The sequence below is a fragment of the Arachis ipaensis genome, chromosome B4, assembly GCF_059453495.1.
Source record: "Arachis ipaensis isolate K30076 ecotype BB chromosome B4, ASM5945349v1, whole genome shotgun sequence".
Taxonomy (NCBI): domain Eukaryota; kingdom Viridiplantae; phylum Streptophyta; class Magnoliopsida; order Fabales; family Fabaceae; genus Arachis; species Arachis ipaensis.
In genome coordinates, this window is record NC_142439.1 from 126186597 (window position 1) to 126206010 (window position 19414).

Here is a 19414-nt window from a genome sequence, read left to right on the forward strand (position 1 = left end):
ATTAGAAGGAACTGCTTTCTACTCCTTTTGGACTATGATCAGAGGAAAGGTTATTTACTTCCACTTTGACAAATTGAGAGAGGTTCTTAAACTTTCTCAACTACAAGATGATCCAGAGTCCTTTAACAGGAGAATGGCCAAGGATAAAAGGCTAGATAAAGTTCTAGAGGACATATGCATCCCTGGAACCAAGTGGATTACCAATTCAAAAGGTGTCCCAAACTAGTTAAAGAGAGGAGATTGATGATTAGACTTTTGTGTGGTTTAGAATTTCACAATAAATTCTCGTTGTAATATAGTTTCTAAACCAACAATAGTCCTTTCATACAAAAGATTGTTTGTCACTAGTACAAACCCCTAAATTTATAAACCGAAGTATTGAACCTCGGGTCGTTCTCCCTAGGAATTGCAATAGAGTGTCTTGTTATTGGTTATGAGGTATGTTTTGGGGTTTTTCGGATAAGAGACAAGAAATGTAAATGACAATGAAAATAAACTAACAACTAAAAAGGTCTTGGCAAAGGTTGGTGGTCAAGGATCTCTATCCTTATCACTAACCACAACATGAGAATTGGCAAGGACCAACCCCACTTAAGTTAACCCCTAACTAATAGTAGAGGAAAGTCAAGTGAGCTATGCCAATCCAAGACCATAAGTACTAGTTCTCCACCAAATCAATTAGTGAGATCTAGCGTTAATGGCTCCCAATCGTCAATCACTTGGACATTAGTAACTCAAGTGTTCCTAAGTTACCTTCCCAAGCCAAGAGCACTAAAATTCTACTCTAAAATCCAACTAAGCATTTTATCAAACACTTAGAAGGCATAAAAGGAAAGCATAGTAAAATTACAAGGAATGTAAATCTACACTACTCAATTGCAATAAATTAAACAACAACAAATCAAATCAACAATAAAGGAACATGAATCATAAATTGCATTGAAAGAGAGATAGAAGAACAAAAGTGCATCAACATAAAAGTAAAGAATTACATGATTAAATGCTAAACTAGAGAGAGGAAAGGTAGAAGAAGAAGAATTGCAAAAGAAAAAGTAAATCAAAGCATGAAATTAACCTAGATCTAAGAATTCCTAATCTAGATCTAACCTACTCCTAATTCTAGAGAGAAGAGAGAGCTTCTCTCTCTAGAAACTAACTAAAGCATGTGAAAACTAAAATAAAACTAAACTAATGACTAGATGTGTCATCCCTCTTCAATACTTGGGTTAAATAACATTAGAAATGAGTTGGATTGGGCCCACAAGGCTTTAGAATTCGCTGGCCACTAATTGCTTTAAGTGGATCATATGGCAGCAACGATGCGTGCGCGTATAGTGCGCGTACACGTCACCATACGTGTAGCAACTATGACAAATCTTATATCATTTCGAAGCTCCGGATGTTAGCTTTCCAACGCAACTTGAACCGCGTCATTTGGACCTCTATAGCTCATGTTATGGCTGATTAAGAGCGAAGAGATCGGCTTGACAGCTTTTGCGATTCCTTCATTTCTTCATGAGTTCTCCATTTTTACATGCTTTTCCTTCATTTCCTTGATCCAATCTTTGCCTCCTAAATCTGAAATCACTTAAAAAACATATCAAGGCATCTAATGGAATCAAAGTTAAATCAAGATTAAATAATTAAGGACCTAAAAAGTATGTTTTCACACTTAAGCACAAATTAGGAGACAATCATGAAACCATGCTATTTCATTGAATAAATGTGGTTAAAAGGTCATAGAATCCCCTAAATTAAGCACAAGATAAACCCTACAAATGGGGTTTATCAACCTCCCCACACTTAAACTAAGCATGTCCTCATGCTTAAACCAAGAGAAAGCAAAGGGGTATCAACATTTATTCAATGAAATCTAACTAAATGCAACCTAAACTACATGCAACTATCTACATGAATGAAATTGCTTGGTCAAAATAAATCAATGTCTAAGAAGCATATATGCACAAGGGCTAAAGTTATTAACAACCATGCCAAACTACAATCGAATTGAGCTATTAAGTATTTTTACAAACTTGCATGAAGAGAGATGATCATAGGTGAAAACATGTAATTGAGCATCAAACCCTCACCGGATGTGTTTGCACTCTATTCGCTCAAGTGTTTAGGGTTGATTCTCTCAATTCTCCTCTATTTCATGCTTTCTAAAATTTGTTTTTCTTATAACAATCAACATATATTTCATGCATGCATACAATTATCATGAGGTCTTTTCATTGGTTGTAATGAGGCTAGGGTCAAGGTAGGATGCATATATGGTTAAGTGAGCTTAAAATTTGAATCTTTGATCAACTTAAACTTCCCACCGAACCTATGACATCCTATACAATTCAAAACTAACCTAACTACCCATTTTTTTCACTTTTTCACATACTCATGTATTCCTTTTCATTTCACAACACTTACGCATTGATCTTTATTGAGCTTCACTTTGGGGCATTTTTTCCCCTTCTTTATTTCTTTCTTCTTTTTTTTCTTTTCTTGCTTTTCTATTTTTTTTTCTTTTCTTTTCCATACTATTTTTCTTTTTCTTTTCTTTTTCTCATTTTTTTCTTTCTTTCAAACTATATACAGGAACATCAATGCATAAGGTTTTACATTTAAATAATACATGAGCACGTACCCAATTCCTAATAATTACAACAAAATACAAAACTACCCTTTTATTCCCCCAATGTCCCAAGGTTCCTGTTCCGAGGGTTACCTAAAACTGTAGGTCGATCTCGGATGAGATCTTCTGTACTGGTCGGAGATGACGTGTCCGGCTGGCTGGTAGCGGCCGGAGCTGTTGTGTCCGACTTGTTGGACTGGCTGCACTTCTGATCCTTGGTCACCGGAGGGTGGGGGGTACCTGCAAGAGACTCCGATGCTTAAGTTAGCATGGGTATTAAGCAGGTTTATTGTAAAATCAGAGTATGAGTTATACCTGGGTACTCCAGTGTATTTATAGTAGTGTGGGCTGACCTTTCTGATAAGATAAGTTAGTTATCTTATCTTATCTTATCTTATTTTGGGTGAAGTCAGCTTATCTTCAAGGGAACCGCCTTTATCTCTATAGGTTTGGATTGCCTTTGGATTTGGGTCGTGTTCCTCTATTTGGGCCCTTTACTGGGCTTTCCTGTTGATTTGGCCGATCTCTTTAAGAAGAGATCGGGTAGTCGGACCTGAAGAGGTTGGTCGCCATGTCGCTAAACATCCCGGGTCAGACAGCTCGACCCAGGGTATGAACAGTGCCCCTGCTTGAGCTCGGTCTTCTGCTTTGAGGTCGAGTTTTTTGACTTCGAACTTTTTATAGCGAAGCTAAACTCGAGCACTTTTGTCGATTCCTTTCTTTGTAGAGCTTTTTTGAATGTAGAATGTTTTTCCTCTAAAAACATACGCTTTTGTATTAGCACTTCGTTCTAGGGAACGTGCGAGTGGTTTAATACCTTCATTAATTGGTATTAATTACCCCGTTTCTCTTGGCTTTATTTTGAATTTTGCTTCCTCAGAAAAATGGTTTCTCTTCTTCCTTTTTCTTTGTAACTCCTTCGTTCTCTCTATCTCTGTCTTTTCTTGCGTTGTGGTGCCTTCCAGCGGTCCAGCGATTCCTTCCTTTCTACTTCTTCCGGAACTTCTCATTTCTCCAGGTTAGTTCCATTTTGCAATTACTTTTCTCTTTCGTTGCTTTGGCTTTGGTTTTGTGGTGAAGTTTTGATTTTGCTTGGAGAAAGTTTGGATCTTTCTATTTTTGTTGCGCCTAATTGCTGTTGTATTGTGTGTTCTGGGAGTTTCTTCGTCTTTTGTATGAACTTTTTCGCTTTTCCTGTTGCTTGATGCTTTTAGGGCTTTTGCATGTTATCACCGTTTCTGCTTGTGCTTTCGATGATGGTTTTTGTTTGATTCTGAAAAAGGTTGTGTCTTTGATGATTTTCTTCTTGGCATTTTTGATGTCGACAATGTTTTTTGTTGATAGACTGTAGAGAGATAGTGGCTTAGATGACTTTTGTGTTTTTACTTCCCTTTTTCAAAACGTTTGTCTACTTGAAATCTTCTTTTCTTGTTTGGGAAATGTCGGGACGTAAGCTGTAGATTTTTCCTGAAATCTTGCTTTGCCACTGCCTCCAAAGGATGCCCCAGGACTTTGGTTTGAGTCTTGGGGTTTTTCTTTTCTGTCTGTATCATATTAGTCGAGTTGCTTTGCCCTTCCTCCGAGATTTTTTTAGTGATCCAATCTTCTTTTCTTTTTGTAGGATTAGTTGGCCTCATGTCTTCTCGCAATAACGTTGTAGAGATGTCTTCCAAAGTTCCCGAGGGGATGTCTGATTGGCTGGTCTCCCTTGTCATAATGTGTGTCTCTGTCGTGGACACTGAATTTTGTGTAGAGCTGAGGAAACATCATAGGATTTGTGGTAACAGTGCTCGGGAGAGGGATTATGAGCTTGTAGCTCCTGACTCTGATGAGAGGGCTTGTTTTCCTACTTTGGTCGAGGGGGAGCGTCCCTTCTTCTATGCCTATGAATATTTCTTCAGCCAGTTGGACGTTATTTTTCCTTTTACTGCTTTCGAGACCGACTTGTTGTGGTCATGTAACTTTGCTCCATCCCAGCTTCATCCGAATTCCTGGGATTTTATCAAGATATTTCAACTGCTTTGCCAAGAGTTAGGCATAACACCTTCTCAAAATCTTTTCCTCTATCTTTTTGTCTCGGCCAAGCCCGGAGGTTCTTCCAAAAAGAAAGCTTCCTGGGTTTCTTTCAGATCGGCCCAGGGGCATAAAGTTTTTGCCATGTATGATGAGTCTTTTAAAGATTTTAAGAGTTATTTCTTCCGAGTCTGTGCTGTTGAGGGGGTCCGCCTCTTTTTTCTTGATGAGAATGACGAGCCTGCTTTTCCTCTAGAGTGGCAAAAGAATGTGAGAGTGCCTCGTTATACATGGGAAATGCTTAATGAGGTTGAGCGGGCTTTTTTAGTTGTTCTTGAAGATTTGTGGGGGGAACCACCCCATCTGGATACAAAAAGATTTTTGAGTGATCCATCTTTGGTTCGAACTGCTTTGGGTACTGTCTGACTTATTTCTTATACTTGTTTCTTAGTTTTGCTTCTCCTAGGTTGTAACTCATCCTTATGGTTGATTCTATATTTTCAGAGATGTCGAAAAATAATGGTTCCATGAAGGCCTACAAGAAGGCGAAGAAGGCTGCTGCTGCTCAAAACATCTCGGCCAAGGCGGCCGGAGAGGGATCTTCTCAAGTTCCAGTGAAGCCGCCCGTGTCGAGTTCTCCTGGGCCGAGGAAAGTGATCCCCACTCCTCGAGTTCGTCTGACTGATCCTCCACAGACTTCTGCCACTACTTCTGGTGCTCCTCCCAACAAGAAACAAAAAACAATTGAGCCTTTCAACCTTGACGCTTCTGATTTTAATGCAATCGAGTTCGTAGATCAGCAAATCGGTCCCTACGGTGCCCTCGCCATGGATGATGTATCACTCCTTCGCCATCTAGAATTTATGACCCAAAACAGTGTTAAAATGGCATATATGGGGGCTGCCCTGTACCGAACTGCTTAGAATCTTCCTCTCCATGCCACCAAAGAATTTATGGAGGAGGCTAAACAGGAGTTCGACCGGATGAAGGGCCTGAACGAAGAGCTTGAGGTAAAGGTAGCCAAGTTGGAGAAGGATCTGGAGAACGAAAAGGCGAGTTCCCTTGCTCTGGCGGCTTTTGTGCTTTGGCCGAGGACACGGCATTGAGGCATAAGGACAGTTATGTTACATCTTATCGGGAGGTGGTTGGTGCACGAAATTGTGATCATCAATGGCGCCAACAACTTGGTACGCACAATTGTAATCTCAACTCTTTATCACAACTTCGCACAACTAACCAGCAAGTGCACTAGGTCGTCCAAGTAATAAACCTTACGTGAGTAAGGGTCGATCCCACGGAGATTGTCGGCCTGAAGCAAGCTATGGTCACCTTGTAAATCTCAGTCAGGCGGATTCAAATGGTTATGGAGATTTAATAATAGAAAGATAAATAAAATATAAAGTGGGATAGAGATACTTATGTAATTCATTGGTGAGAATTTCAGATAAGCGTATAGAGATGCTTTCGTTCCTCCTGAACCTCTGCTTTCCTACTGTCTTCATCCAATCATTCCTACTCCTTTCCATGGCAAGCTTTATGTAGGGCATCACCGTTGTCAATGGCTACATCCCATCCTCTCTGTGAAAATGGTCCAATGCGCTGTCACTGCATGACTAATCATCTGTCAGTTCTCGATCATACTGGAATAGGATTTACTATCCTTTTGCGTCTGTCACTACGCCCAGCACTCGCGAGTTTGAAGCTCGTCACAGCCATCCCTTCCCAGATCCTACTCGGAATACAACAGACAAGGTTTAGACTTTCCGGATCTCAGGAATGGCCATCCCTGGGTTCTAACTTATACCACAAAGATTCTAATATCTCGGACTCGGTCCTCTGTATTAGATATCTAAGAGATATTCATTCGAGCTTGTTTGCATGTAGAACAGAAGTGTTTGTCAGGCACGCGTTCATAAGTGAGAATGATGATGAGCGTCACATAATCATCACATTCATCATGTTCTTGGGTGCGAATGGATATCTTAGAATAGGAATAAGCTTGAATTCAATAGAAAAACAATAGTACTTTGCATTAATTCATGAGGAACAGCAGAGCTCCACACCTTAATCTATGGTGTGTAGAAACTCTACCGTTGAAAATACATAAGTGATGAAGGTCCAGGCATGGCCGAATGGCCAGCCCCCAAACGTGATCAAAGGATCAAAAGATGATCCAAAGATAAAACTAAGGATGTAAATACAATAGTAAAAAGTCCTATTTATGCTAAACTAGTTACTAGGGTTTACAGAAATGAGTAAATGATGCAGAAATCCACTTCTGGGGCCTGCTTGGTGGGTGCTTGGGCTGAGCATTGAGCTTTACACGTGTAGAGGCTTTTCTTGGAGTTGAACGCCAGTTTGCGTCGTATAAACTCGAGCAAATTATGGACTATTATATATTGCTGGAACACCCTAGATGTCTACTTTCCAACGCAATTGAGAGCGCACCATTTGGAGTTTTGTAACTCCAGAAAATCGACTTTGAGTGCAGGAAGGTCAGAATCCAATAGCATCTGCAGTCCTTCTTCAACCTCTGAATCTGATTTTTGCTCATGTCCCTCAATTTCAGCCAGAAAATACCTGAAATCATAGAAAAACACACAAACTCATAGTAAATTCCAGAAATGTGAATTTTAATTAAAAACTAATAAAAATATACTAAAAACTAATTAAATTATACTGAAAACTTTGTAAAAACAATGCCAAAAAGTGTATAAATTATCCGCTCATCACAACACCAAACTTAAATTGTTACTTGTCCCCAAGCAACTGAAAATAAAATAGGATAAAAAGAAGAGAATATACTATAAATTCCAAAATATCAATGAAACTTAGCTCCAATCAAATGAGCGGGACTTGTAGCTTTTTGCCTCTCGAATAGTTTTGGCATCTCACTTTATCCATTGAAGTTCAGAATGATTAGCATCTATAGGAACTTAGAATTCAGATATTGTTATTGATTCTCCTAGTTCAGTATGTTAATTCTTGAATACAGCTACTTTATGAGTCTTGGCCATGGCCCTAAGCACTTTATTTTCCAGTATTACCACCGGATACATAAATGCCACAAACACATAACTGGGTGAACCTTTTCAGATTGTGACTCAGCTTTGCTAAAGTCCCCAATTAGAGGTGTCCAGGGTTCTTAAGCACACTCTGTTTTTGCTTTGGACCTTGACTTTAACCGCTCAGTCTCAAGTTTTCACTTGACACCTTCACGCCACAAGCACATGGTTAGGGACAGCTTGGTTTAGCCGCTTAGGCCAGGATTTTATTCCTTTAGGCCCTCCTATCCACTGATGCTCAAAGCCTTGGATCCTTTTTATTTACCCTTGCCTTTTGGTTTTAAAGGCTATTGGATTTTCGCTCTTGCCTTTTGGTTTAAAGAGCTTTTGGCTTTTTCTGCTTGCTTTTTCTTTTTCTTTTTTCTTTTTTTTTCGCAAGCTTTTGTATTCACTGCTTTTTCTTGCTTCAAGAATCATTTTTATGATTTTTCAGATTATCAAATAACATTTCTCCTTTTTCCTTATTCTTCAAGAGCCAACATATTTAACATTCATAAACATCAACTTCAAAAGACATATGCACTGTTCAAGCATTCATTCAGAAAACAAAAAGTATTGTCACCACATCAAAATAATTAAACCAGTTTCAAGGATGAATTCGAAACCATGTACTTCTTGTTCTTTTGTAATTAAAACAGTTTTCATTTAAGAGAGGTGATGGATTCATAGGACATTCATAACTTTAAGGCATAGACACTTAGACACTAGTGATCATATAGTAAAGACACAAACATAAATAAAACATAAAGCTCAAAAATTGAAAAACAGTAAAATAAATAGACAAGGAGATTAAGGAATGAGTCCACCTTAGTGAGGATGGCGTCTTCCTCTTCTTGAAGAACCAATGGTGCTCTTGAGCTCCTCTATGTCTCTTCCTTATCTTTGTTGCTCCTCCCTCATAGCTCTTTGATCTTCTCTAATTTCATGGAGGATGATGGAGTGCTCTTGGTGCTCCATCCTTAGTTGTCCCATGTTGGAACTTAATTCTCCTAGAAAAGTGTTGATTTGCTCCAAATAGTTTTGTGGAGGGAAGTGCATCCCTTGAGGCATTAGTGGTTATGGAAAAACAAAAAAGCAATGCTTTTTCCACACCAAACTTAAAATGTTTGCTCGTCCTCGAGCAAAAGAAGAAAGAAAGGATGAGAAGAAGAAGAGATGGAGGAGATGGAGGTGTGTGAATGGTTCGGCCACTGGGGTTTAAGGTGGTTATGATGTGTGAAAAGGAAGGAGTGATGGTTTGAATTTGAGTGGGTGGGTGTAGGTGGGTGTATGATGGTTTTGGAGGGGAATTAGAGGTGATTGGTGGAGGTTATTTTGGAAAAGAGAGTTATGAAAAGGTGTGAAGAGGAGAGAAGAAGTGGTGGGGATCCTGTGGGGTCCACAGATCAAGTGGGGTCAAGAACTTAACATCCCTGCTCCAATTAGGCGTGTAAAACTCCCTTGCTATGCAATCCTGGCATTTAACGCCAGACTGCTGCCTATTTCTGGCGTTAAACGCCCAAATGTAGCTTGTTTCTGGCATTTAACGCCAGGTAGATGCTTGTTTCTGGCGTTAAACGCCAGCTTGGTGCCTGTTTCTGGCGTTAAACGCCAGACAGATGCTTGTTTCTGGCGTTTAAACGCCAGACTGCTCTCCTCCAGGGTGTGCTGTTTTTAATACTGTTTTTTTATTTTGTTTTTGATTTTTCAGTAGTTTTTGTGACTCCACATGATCATCAACCTAATAAAACATGAAATAACAAAGAGAAAATAAAATAGATATGATTAAATAACATTGGGTTGCCTCCCAACAAGCGCTTCTTTAATGTCAATAGCTTGACAGTGAGTTCCCATGGAGCCTCACAGATAATCAGAGCAAGGTTGGAACCTCCCAACACCAAACTTAGAGTTTGAATGTGGGGGTTCAACACCAAACTTAGAGTTTGATTGTGGCCTCCCAACACCAAACTTAGAGTTTGACTGTGGGGGCTTTGATTGACTCTGTAGTGAGAGAAGCTTTTCATGCTTCCTCTCCATGGTTACAGAAGGAGATCCTTGAGTTTTAAACACAAGGTTGTCCTCATTCAGTTGAAGGATCAATTCTCCTCTATCCACATCAATCACAGCTCTTGCTGTGGCTAGGAAGGGTCTTCAAGGATGATGGATTCATCCTCATCCTTCCCAGTGTCTAGGATTATGAAATCAGCAGGGATGTAAAGGCCTTCAACCTTTACTAACACGTCCTCTACTAGTCCATAAGCCTATTTTCTTGAGTTGTCTGCCATCTCTAATGAGATTCTAGCAGCTTGCACCTTAAAGATCCCAAGTTTCTCCATTACAGAGAGTGGCATTAAGTTTATTCCTGACCCCAGGTCACATAGAGCTTTCTCAAAGTTCATGGTGCCTATGTTACAGGGAATTAGGAATTTACCAGGATCCTGTTTCTTTTGAGGTAATTTCTGCCTATCCAATGCATTCAGTTCATTGGTGAGCAAGGGAGGTTCATCTTCCCAAGTCTCATTACCAAATAATTTGGCATTCAGCTTCATGATTGCACCAATGTACTTGGCAACTTGCTCTTCAGTAATGTCTTCATCCTCTTCAGAAGAAGAGTACTCATCAGAGCTCATGAAGGGCAGAAGAAGGTTTAATGAAATCTCTATGGTCTTTAGGTGAGCCTCAGATTCCTTTAGGTCCTCATTGAGGAACTCCTTATTGATCACTGAGCGTCCCAGGAGGTCTTTCTCACTGGGATTCACGTCCCCTCCCTCCCTTGTAGGTTCGGCCATGATGGTTAAATCTATGGCCTTGCACTCTCTCTTTGGATTCTCTTCTGTATTGCTTGGGAGAGTACTAGGAGGGATTTCAGTGACTCTTTTACTCAGCTGGCCCACTTGTGCCTCCAAATTTCTAACGGAGGACCTTGTTTCATTCATGAAACTCAAAGTGGCCTTAGATAGATCAGAGACTATATTTGCCAAGCTAGATAGATTCTGCTCAGAATTCTCTGTCTGTTGCTGAGTGGATGATGGAAAAGGTTTACTATTGTTAAACCTGTTTCTTCCACCATTATTAAAGCCTTGTTGAGGCTTTCGTTCATCCTTCCATAAGAAATTTGGATGATTTCTCCATGAGGGATTATAGGTGTTTCCATAGGGTTCACCCATGTAATTCACCTCTGCTATTGCAGGGTTCTCAGGATCATAAGCTTCTTCTTCAGAAGATGCCTCTTGAGTACTGTTGGATGCAGCTTGCATTCCATTCAAACTCTGAGAAATCACATTGACTTGCTGAGTCAATATTTTGTTCTGAGCCAATATGGCATTCAGAGCATCAATTTCAAGAACTCCCTTCCTCTGAGGTGTCCCATTACTCACAGGATTCCTTTCAGAAGTGTACATGAACTGGTTATTTGCAACCATGTTAATGAGTTCTTGAGTTTCTACAGGCGTTTTCTTTAGGTGAATAGATCCACCTACAGAATGGTCCAGTGACATCTTTGATAGCTCAGACAGACCATCATAGAATATATCCAGGATGGTCCATTCTGAAAGCATGTCAGAAGGACACTTTTTGGTCAGTTCCTTGTATCTCTCCCAAGCTTCATAGAGGAATTCACCTTCCTTTTGTTTGAAGGTTTGAACATCTACTCTAAGCTTACTAAGCTTTTGAGGAGGAAGAACTTGGCTAAGAAAGCCATGACCAGCTTATCCCAAGAGTTCAGGCTATCTTTAGGTTGAGAGTCGAACCATATTCTAGCTCTGTCTCTCACAGAAAACGGGAAAAGCATGAGCCTGTAGACCTCGGGATCAACCCCATTGGTCTTAACAGTATCACATATCTGCAAGAATTCAGTTAAGAACTAAAAAGGATCTTCAGATGGAAGTCCATGAAACTTGCAGTTTTGTTGCATCAGAGAAACTAGTTGAGGTTTAAGCTCAAAATTGTTTGCTCCAATGGTAGGGATGGAGATGCTTCTTCCATGTAAATTGGAATTTGGTGCAGTAAAGTCACCAAGCATCTTCCTTGCATTGTTATTATTTTCGGCCATATCTCCTTCCTTTTCGAAAATTTCTGTCAGATTTTCTCTAGAGAGTTGAGCTTTAGCTTCCCTTAGCTTCCTTTTCAGAGTCCTTTCAGGTTCAGGATCGGCTTCAACAAGAATGTTCTTATCCTTGTTCCTGCTCATATGAAAAAGAAGAGAACACAAAAGAAAATATGGAATCCTCTATGTCACAGTATAGAGATTCCTTATGCAAGTATAAGAAGAGAAGAATGTAAGAAGGAGAAGAGGAAAAATTCGAACACAGATAGGGGGATGGGGTTCGAATTTTTGGGTGGAGGAGAAGTGTTAGTAGATGAATAAATAAATAGAAGGAGGTGAGGAAGAGAAGAATTCGAAAATTTAAATAAAATAAAATAAAAATATTTTAAAATTAAAGTTAAAATTCGAAAATTAAAATTGAAATCAAATTAAATTGAAATCAAAATAATTAGTTAATTAAGAAGGAAATTTGAAAAAGAGGGAAGGGATTTTCGAAAATTAGAGAGGGAGTTAGTTAGGTAGTTTTGAAAAAGATAAGAATCAAACAAAAAGTAAAGTGGTTAGTTGAAAAAGATTTGAAAATCAAATTTGAAAAGATAAAAAGTTAGAAAAGATTTTGAAATTAAATTTTGAAAAAGATGTGATTGAAATAAGATTTGAAAAAGAATTTTAAAAAGATTTGATTTTGAAAATCAAAGTTGATTACTTGACTAACAAGAAACAAAAAGATTTGATTTTAAAATTTAAAGATTGAACCTTTCTTATTAGGCAAGTAACAAACTTAATATTTTTGAATCAATCACATTAATTGTCAGCATTGAATTCGAAAATATGGAATAAAAATAAGAAAAATATTTTGAAAATTAATTTGAAATTTTCAAAAATATGAAAGACAAATGAAAAAAATTTTATTTTTGAAAAAGATTTGAAAAAGATAGGATTTTTAAAATGAAAATTTGACTTGACTCATAAGAAACAACTAAATTTTAAAAAGTTTTGAAAAAGTCAACTCAAATTTTCGAAATTAATGATTGAAATAAGAGAAAGATATTTTTTTATTTTTGAATTTTTATGATGAGAGAGAAAAACATCAAAAAGACTCAAAACATGAAAATTATGAATCAAAACAAGAAAAATATGCAAGAACACTTTGAATGCAAAGATGAACACCAAGAACACTTTGAAGATCATGATGAACATCAAGTATGTATTTTTGAAAAATTTTTAATAAAAGAAAACATGCAAGACACCAAATTTAGAAATTTTTAATATTTAGACTCTAAGAATTCAAGAATGCATATGAAAAACAAGAAAAGACACAAAATAAGAAATTTTAAAGATCAAACAAAAAAATTCATCAAGAACAACTTGAAGATCATGAAGAACAAATGCATGAGTTTTCAAAAATTTTAAGAAAGATTAAAAAGATGCAATTGACACCAAACTTAAAATTTGACACAAGACTCAAACAAGAAACAAAATATTTTTGGTTTTTATGATTTTATTAATTTTTTGGCTTTTTTTTTTGAAAATTATTTTGGGAAAAACGAAAAAGAAGAAAATTTTTTTTTCGAAATTAAGAATAATAAAAACAAAAAGCTTAAAATTAAAATAAATTTACCTAATTTGAGCAACAAGATGAACCGTCAGTTGTCCAAACTCGAACAATCCCCAGCAACAGCGCCAAAAACTTGGTGCACGAAATTGTGATCATCAATGGCGCCAACAACTTGGTACGCACAATTGTAATCTCAACTCTTTATCACAACTTCGCACAACTAACCAGCAAGTGCACTGGGTCGTCCAAGTAATAAACCTTACGTGAGTAAGGGTCGATCCCACGGAGATTGTCGGCCTGAAGCAAGCTATGGTCACCTTGTAAATCTCAGTCAGGCGGATTCAAATGGTTATGGAGATTTAATAATAAAAATATAAATAAAATATAAACTGGGATAGAGATACTTATGTAATTCATTGGTGAGAATTTCAGATAAGCGTATAGAGATGCTTTCATTCCTCCTGAACCTCTGCTTTCCTGCTGTCTTCATCCAATCATTCCTACTCCTTTCCATGGCAAGCTTTATATAGGGCATCACCGTTGTCAATGGCTACATCCCATCCTCTCTGTGAAAATGGTCCAATGCGCTGTCACTGCAAGGCTAATCATCTGTCGGTTCTTGATCATACTGGAATAGGATTTACTATCCTTTTGCGTCTGTCACTACACCCAGCACTCGCGAGTTTGAAGCTCGTCACAGCCATCCCTTCCCAGATCCTACTCGGAATACCACAGACAAGGTTTAGACTTTCCGGATCTCAGGAATGGCCATCCATGGGTTCTAACTTATACCACGAAGATTCTAATATCTCGGACTCGGTCCTCTGTATTAGATATCTAAGAGATATTCATTCTAGCTTGTTTGCATGTAGAACGGAAGTGTTTGTCAGGCACGCGTTCATATGTGAGAATGATGATGAGCGTCACATAATCATCACATTCATCATGTTCTTGGGTGCAAATGGATATCTTAGAATAGGAATAAGCTTGAATTCAATAGAAAAACAATAGTACTTTGCATTAATTCGTGAGGAACAGCAGAGCTCCACACCTTAATCTATGGTGTGTAGAAACTCTACCGTTGAAAATACATAAGTGATGAAGGTCCAGCATGGCCGAATTGCCAGCCCCCAAACATGATCAAAGGATCAAAAGACGATCCAAAGATAAACTAAGGATGTAAATACAATAGTAAAAAGTCCTATTTATGCTAAACTAGTTACTAGGGTTTACAGAAATGAGTAATGATGTAGAAATCCACTTCTGGGGCCCACTTGGTGTGTGCTTGGGCTGAGCATTGAGCTTTACACATGTAGAGGCTTTTCTTGGAGTTGAACGCCAGTTTGTAACCTATTTCTGGTGTTTAACTCCACTGTGCAACCTGTTTCTCGCGTTTAACTCCAGAATGCAGCATGGAATTGGCGTTGAACGCCAGTTTGCGTCATCTAAACTCGGGCAAAGTATGAACTATTATATATTGCTGGAAAGCCCCTGATGTCTACTTTACAACGCAATTGAGAGCGCGCCATTTAGAGTTTTGTAGCTCCAGAAAATTCACTTTGAGTGCAGGGAGGTCAGAATCCAACAGCATCTGCAGTCCTTCTTCAACCTCTGAATCTGATTTTTGCTCAAGTCCCTCAATTTCAGCCAAAAAATACATGAAATCACAGAAAAACACACAAACTCATAGTAAAGTCCAGAAATGTGAATTTTAATTAAAAACTAATAAAAATATACTAAAAACTAATTAAATTATTCTGAAAACTGTGTAAAAACAATGCCAAAAAGCGTATAAATTATCCGCTCATCAGTGGTGCGTTTGAGGGAAGAGCTGGAGTCTGCCCGAGTAGACTATTCCGAGCTTCAAGGTCACCTCATCGGCAGCATGAACGCTGTCTATGATAATCTAAAAGAGCAAGTTCAAGTTCTTGCTCCTGAGGTTGACCTTACTCTCTTTAGCTTGGACAATGTTGTGAGGGATGGTAAGATTGTCCCTGACGACCAAGATGATGATGATGTTGATCCTCTCCCTGTGCTTTCTGCCAAGGTGCCCGCTTCTACGATTCCTCTGGTTGAGGTTGGTCATTCTGTTTCTGATACGGACTGTCAAATCTTGAACCGGGATGATGGTACCGTGGATGCTGTGCCTCTCCAGGCTCGCCCTCCTTCACCCCAGACTGATGCTGCTAAAAAGTCTTCTAATCTTTAGCTGAGTTTTCTTTGGATATTTGCATATTTGGCCCGGCTTGTGGGCTTTAAAACTCTTTATTTTGTATAGTTGAATATTTTGCTGACTGCTGGTACTCCTTTTGGTTGCTTGTTTAGCAACTTTTGTTTTAAAAAATAAGTAGCTTTCAAGCTTTTGGGCTTGACCCTAAAGCTTTATAAAATTGTATTCGATAGCATGCTTGTTTGCACTTGTCTTGGCACCTTTTCGGGTTTTAGAATACTGAAGCCTTGCTGCTTGGCCTCTTTGAACTGCTTTGTACTTGGAGGTCGTAGATGCGTGGATCCAATTCATATTTGCTTGCTCTTACTTGTATTTTATCCATAACTGATTTCTTTGCATCGTCCTTTTCCAAGTTATTTTTGTAGTGGACCGGCTTCGTCATGTCGATCTCTTCTAAGTTATTTCGTAATCCTCTTTCTTGGACCTTTGTTAGGTCTCTTTCAGGAACTACTTTTATAACTTTTCGTAGGAGGTCAACTTCTTTACGTCGTCCTCTTTCTAAGTTATTTTTGTAATCCTCTTTCTTGGACCTTTGTCAGGTCTCTTTCAGGGATTACTTTTATAACTTGTTTGTTGTAGGAGACCGAATTCTTTATGTCGATCTCTTCTAAGTACTTTTGTAATCCTCTTTCTTGGACCTTTGTCAGGTCTCTTTCAGGGATTACTTTTATAACTTATTTTCCGTAGGAGACCGACTTCTTTATGTCGATCTCTTCTAAGTTATTTTGTAATCCTCTTTCTTGGACCTTTGTCAGGTCTCTTTCAGGGATTACTTTTATAACTTGTTTTTTGTAGGAAACCGACTTCTTTATGTCGATCTCTTCTAAGTTATTTTGTAATCCTCTTTCTTGGACCTTTGTCAGGTCTCTTTCAGGGATTACTTTTATAACTTATTTTTCGTAGGAGACCGACTTCTTTATGTCGATCTCTTATAAGTTATAGCAATTCCTCTTTTATAGGGTTGGCCAGACCTCTTTCCAGGGATTTGCTGATAACTTGGGTTGACTTGGTTCGACTTCTCAACGTCGGCCAGTCTTTAAGTTATTATTTAGCAATCCATAAGACCTTGTCAGGTTCTTTTTTTGGATCACTTTCGATAACTTCTTGTATTATTCTGTATTCATCTTTGCCGATTTGTAGAAGGTGGTTTCTGTCTTTCCTTGGTCGACCTTTAGATGAATCGCGTTTTCATTTTTATTGGCCTTTTACCGAGATCGTGTAGTGAATCTGTTTTTCACTTTCTGCCGATCTGTTGCTTTATAATCGGACGATGAATGCTTCAGATTAATGCGTCTTGAGAATTTCTAGAATATCTAAAATATTTTTTATTCAAAAGAAAGTGCAAATATATACATGTTGGAGTTTTTCATCCTTTTAAGTCGAATAATATCTGGATCTCAACTTGGTGCCTCATTAAAAAACCTTTTCAGGAAAAAGAGTGCATCCTATGATGAGATCTTTTACCTTTTCTAGCTATAGTACCTTCTTAGCTTGCAGGCGTGCCACGATCTGGGAAGCTCTCGTCCATCGAGTTCGGACAGTCTGTAGTAGCCCTTCCCAAGTACTTCTATGACTCGGTAGGGTCCTTTCTAGTTTGCTGCCAACTTTCCTTCTCCGGGTCGAGTTGTTCCAATATCATTTCGGATTAGGATGAGATCATTCTCTGCGAAACCTCTTGGCACAACCTTTTGATTATATCTTAAAGCCATTCGGCGCTTTAGCGCTTCTTCCCTGATCCGAGCTCTTTCTTGGATTTCCGGAAGTAGGTCGAGTTCTTCTCTTTGAAGTCGAGAGTTGGCTTCTTCATTGTAGTAGACTACTCTAGGCGACCCTTCCTCGACCTCTACTGGGATTATTGCCTCCAAGCCGTACGCTAATCGGAACGGTGATTCGTTTGTGGTGGAATGTGGCGTAGTTCGATATGCCCATAGGACCTGTGGAAGTTCTTCAGCCCAAGCTCCCTTCGCATCTTGCAGTCTCCGTTTCAACCCAGCCAATATGACTTTGTTGCCCATTGGCTTGAGGATGTTCGACGGAGGTGAACTGGTGCTTTATGTTCAAGTCGGCTACTAATTTCCTGAAGCCTGCATCTGTGAATTGAGTGCCATTATCTGTGGTGATGGAGTATGGAACCCCGAACCTCATGACAATGTTCCTATATAGGAATTTTCGGCTTCTTTGAGCAGTGGCGTTGGCTAGGGGCTCTGCCTCAATCCACTTTGTGAAATAGTCTACTCTGACTATGAGGAATTTGACTTGTCCTGATCCCTGGGGAAAGGGTCCGAGAAGATCGAGTCCCCATTTTGCAAATGGCCAAGGCGAAGTTATGCTGATGAGCTCTTCTGGCGGCACGATGTGAAAGTTGGCATGTTTCTGGCATGGGGGACATGTCTTTACAAATTCTGTAGCTTCCTTTTGTAGAGTTGGCCAGTAAAATCCCGCCCGAAGTACCTTTTTGGTGAGAGCTTGTGCCCCGAGATGATTGCCACAAATACCGCTGTGAACTTCCTCTAAAACTTCCCTTGTGTTAGAGGTCGGCACACATTTTAACAATGGTATTGAAATCCCTCTTTTGTATAGGGTGTTGTTTATGATGGTGTAGTGCTGAGCCTCCCGTTTTAACCTCTTTGCTTCCTTCTCATTTGTGGGGAGTGTTTCTTTTTTGAGGTAATTAATTATGGGGGTCATCCATCCTTGATCCTGAGTTGTTATAGCTAGGAATTTTTCTGCTTCCGAGATTGACGGGTTCTGTAGCATTTCCTGGATGAGGCTTCTATTGTTGCCCACTGGTTTGGTGCTGGCTAGCTTTGAGAGTGCATCAGCTCGGGCATTTTGTTCGCGGGATATATGGCAGATCTTATATTCCCCGAGTTGTCCGAGCTGTTCCTTGGTTATATCCAAATACTTTTTCATGGTGGGATCTTTGGCTTGGTAACTCCCTGTTATCTGTGAGGTGACTACTTGTGAGTCGCTGAAGATGTTGAGGTTTTAAGCTCCAACCTCCTTAGCCAGCTTCAAACTAGCTAGTAACGCTTCATATTCTGCCTGGTTGTTTGAGGCCGGGAACCCAAATTTGAGGGAAAGCTCAACTTGGGTTCCTTGGTTGCTTTCTATTATCACACCTGGGCCCCTTCCAGTCTTATTTGAAGACCCGTCCACGTAGAGATTCTATTCTGTGGGGGTTTCCAGGGTATCTGTGAATTCTGCAATGAATTCGGCTAAGTATTGTGATTTGATGGCTGTCCAACCTTCATATTGGAGGTCGAACTCGGATAACTCGACTGCCCATTGTAAAATTCTGCCTGCTAGATCTGTTTTCCACAGTATCCCTTTTATGGGCTGGTCGGTCCGGACCTTAATGGTGTGAGTCTGGAAGTACGGGCGTAGTCGTCGAGATGTCAGTATGAGAGCATAGGCAAAATTTTCTATTTTTTGGTAGTTCAACTCGGATCCCTGCAGCACTTTACTAATGAAGTATGCAGGTTGTTGCCCTTTGTCGTCCTCTCAAACTAGTGCTGAGGCTACTGCCTGACTTCCTACTGCAAGGTACAATACGAGTGGCTCTTCCTTTCGTGGTCGAGTTAGGATAGGTGGTCGTCCCAGGAAACTTTTGAAATCCTGGAAGGCTTGCTCGCATTCCATTGTCCACTCGAAGTTCTTTCCTTTCCTTAGAGTGGCATAGAAAGGAAGGGATCTTATCGCTGATCCCGCTAGGAACCTGGACAAGGCCGCTAACCTCCCGTTGAGTTGTTGTACTTCTTTGACACAAGTTGGGCTTTTCATGTTGAGTATGGCCTGTATTTATCCGGATTTGCCTCAATTCCTCTTTGTGTGAGCATAAAACCCAAGAACTTGCCTGCTTCTACTGCAAAAGTGCATTTTGCGGGATTGAGGC

The 19414-nt window shown here is 39.4% G+C and overlaps 1 non-coding gene across 1 annotated transcript; it reads left to right on the forward strand.

Moving 5' to 3' along the window:
- Positions 1–11237: 11237 nt before the first annotated feature.
- On the forward strand, positions 11238–11345 carry LOC148569120 (small nucleolar RNA R71). The gene has a single exon (XR_015881964.1). It is a non-coding gene; the product is annotated as a small nucleolar RNA R71 (small nucleolar RNA).
- The last annotated feature ends 8069 nt before the right edge of the window (positions 11346–19414 follow it).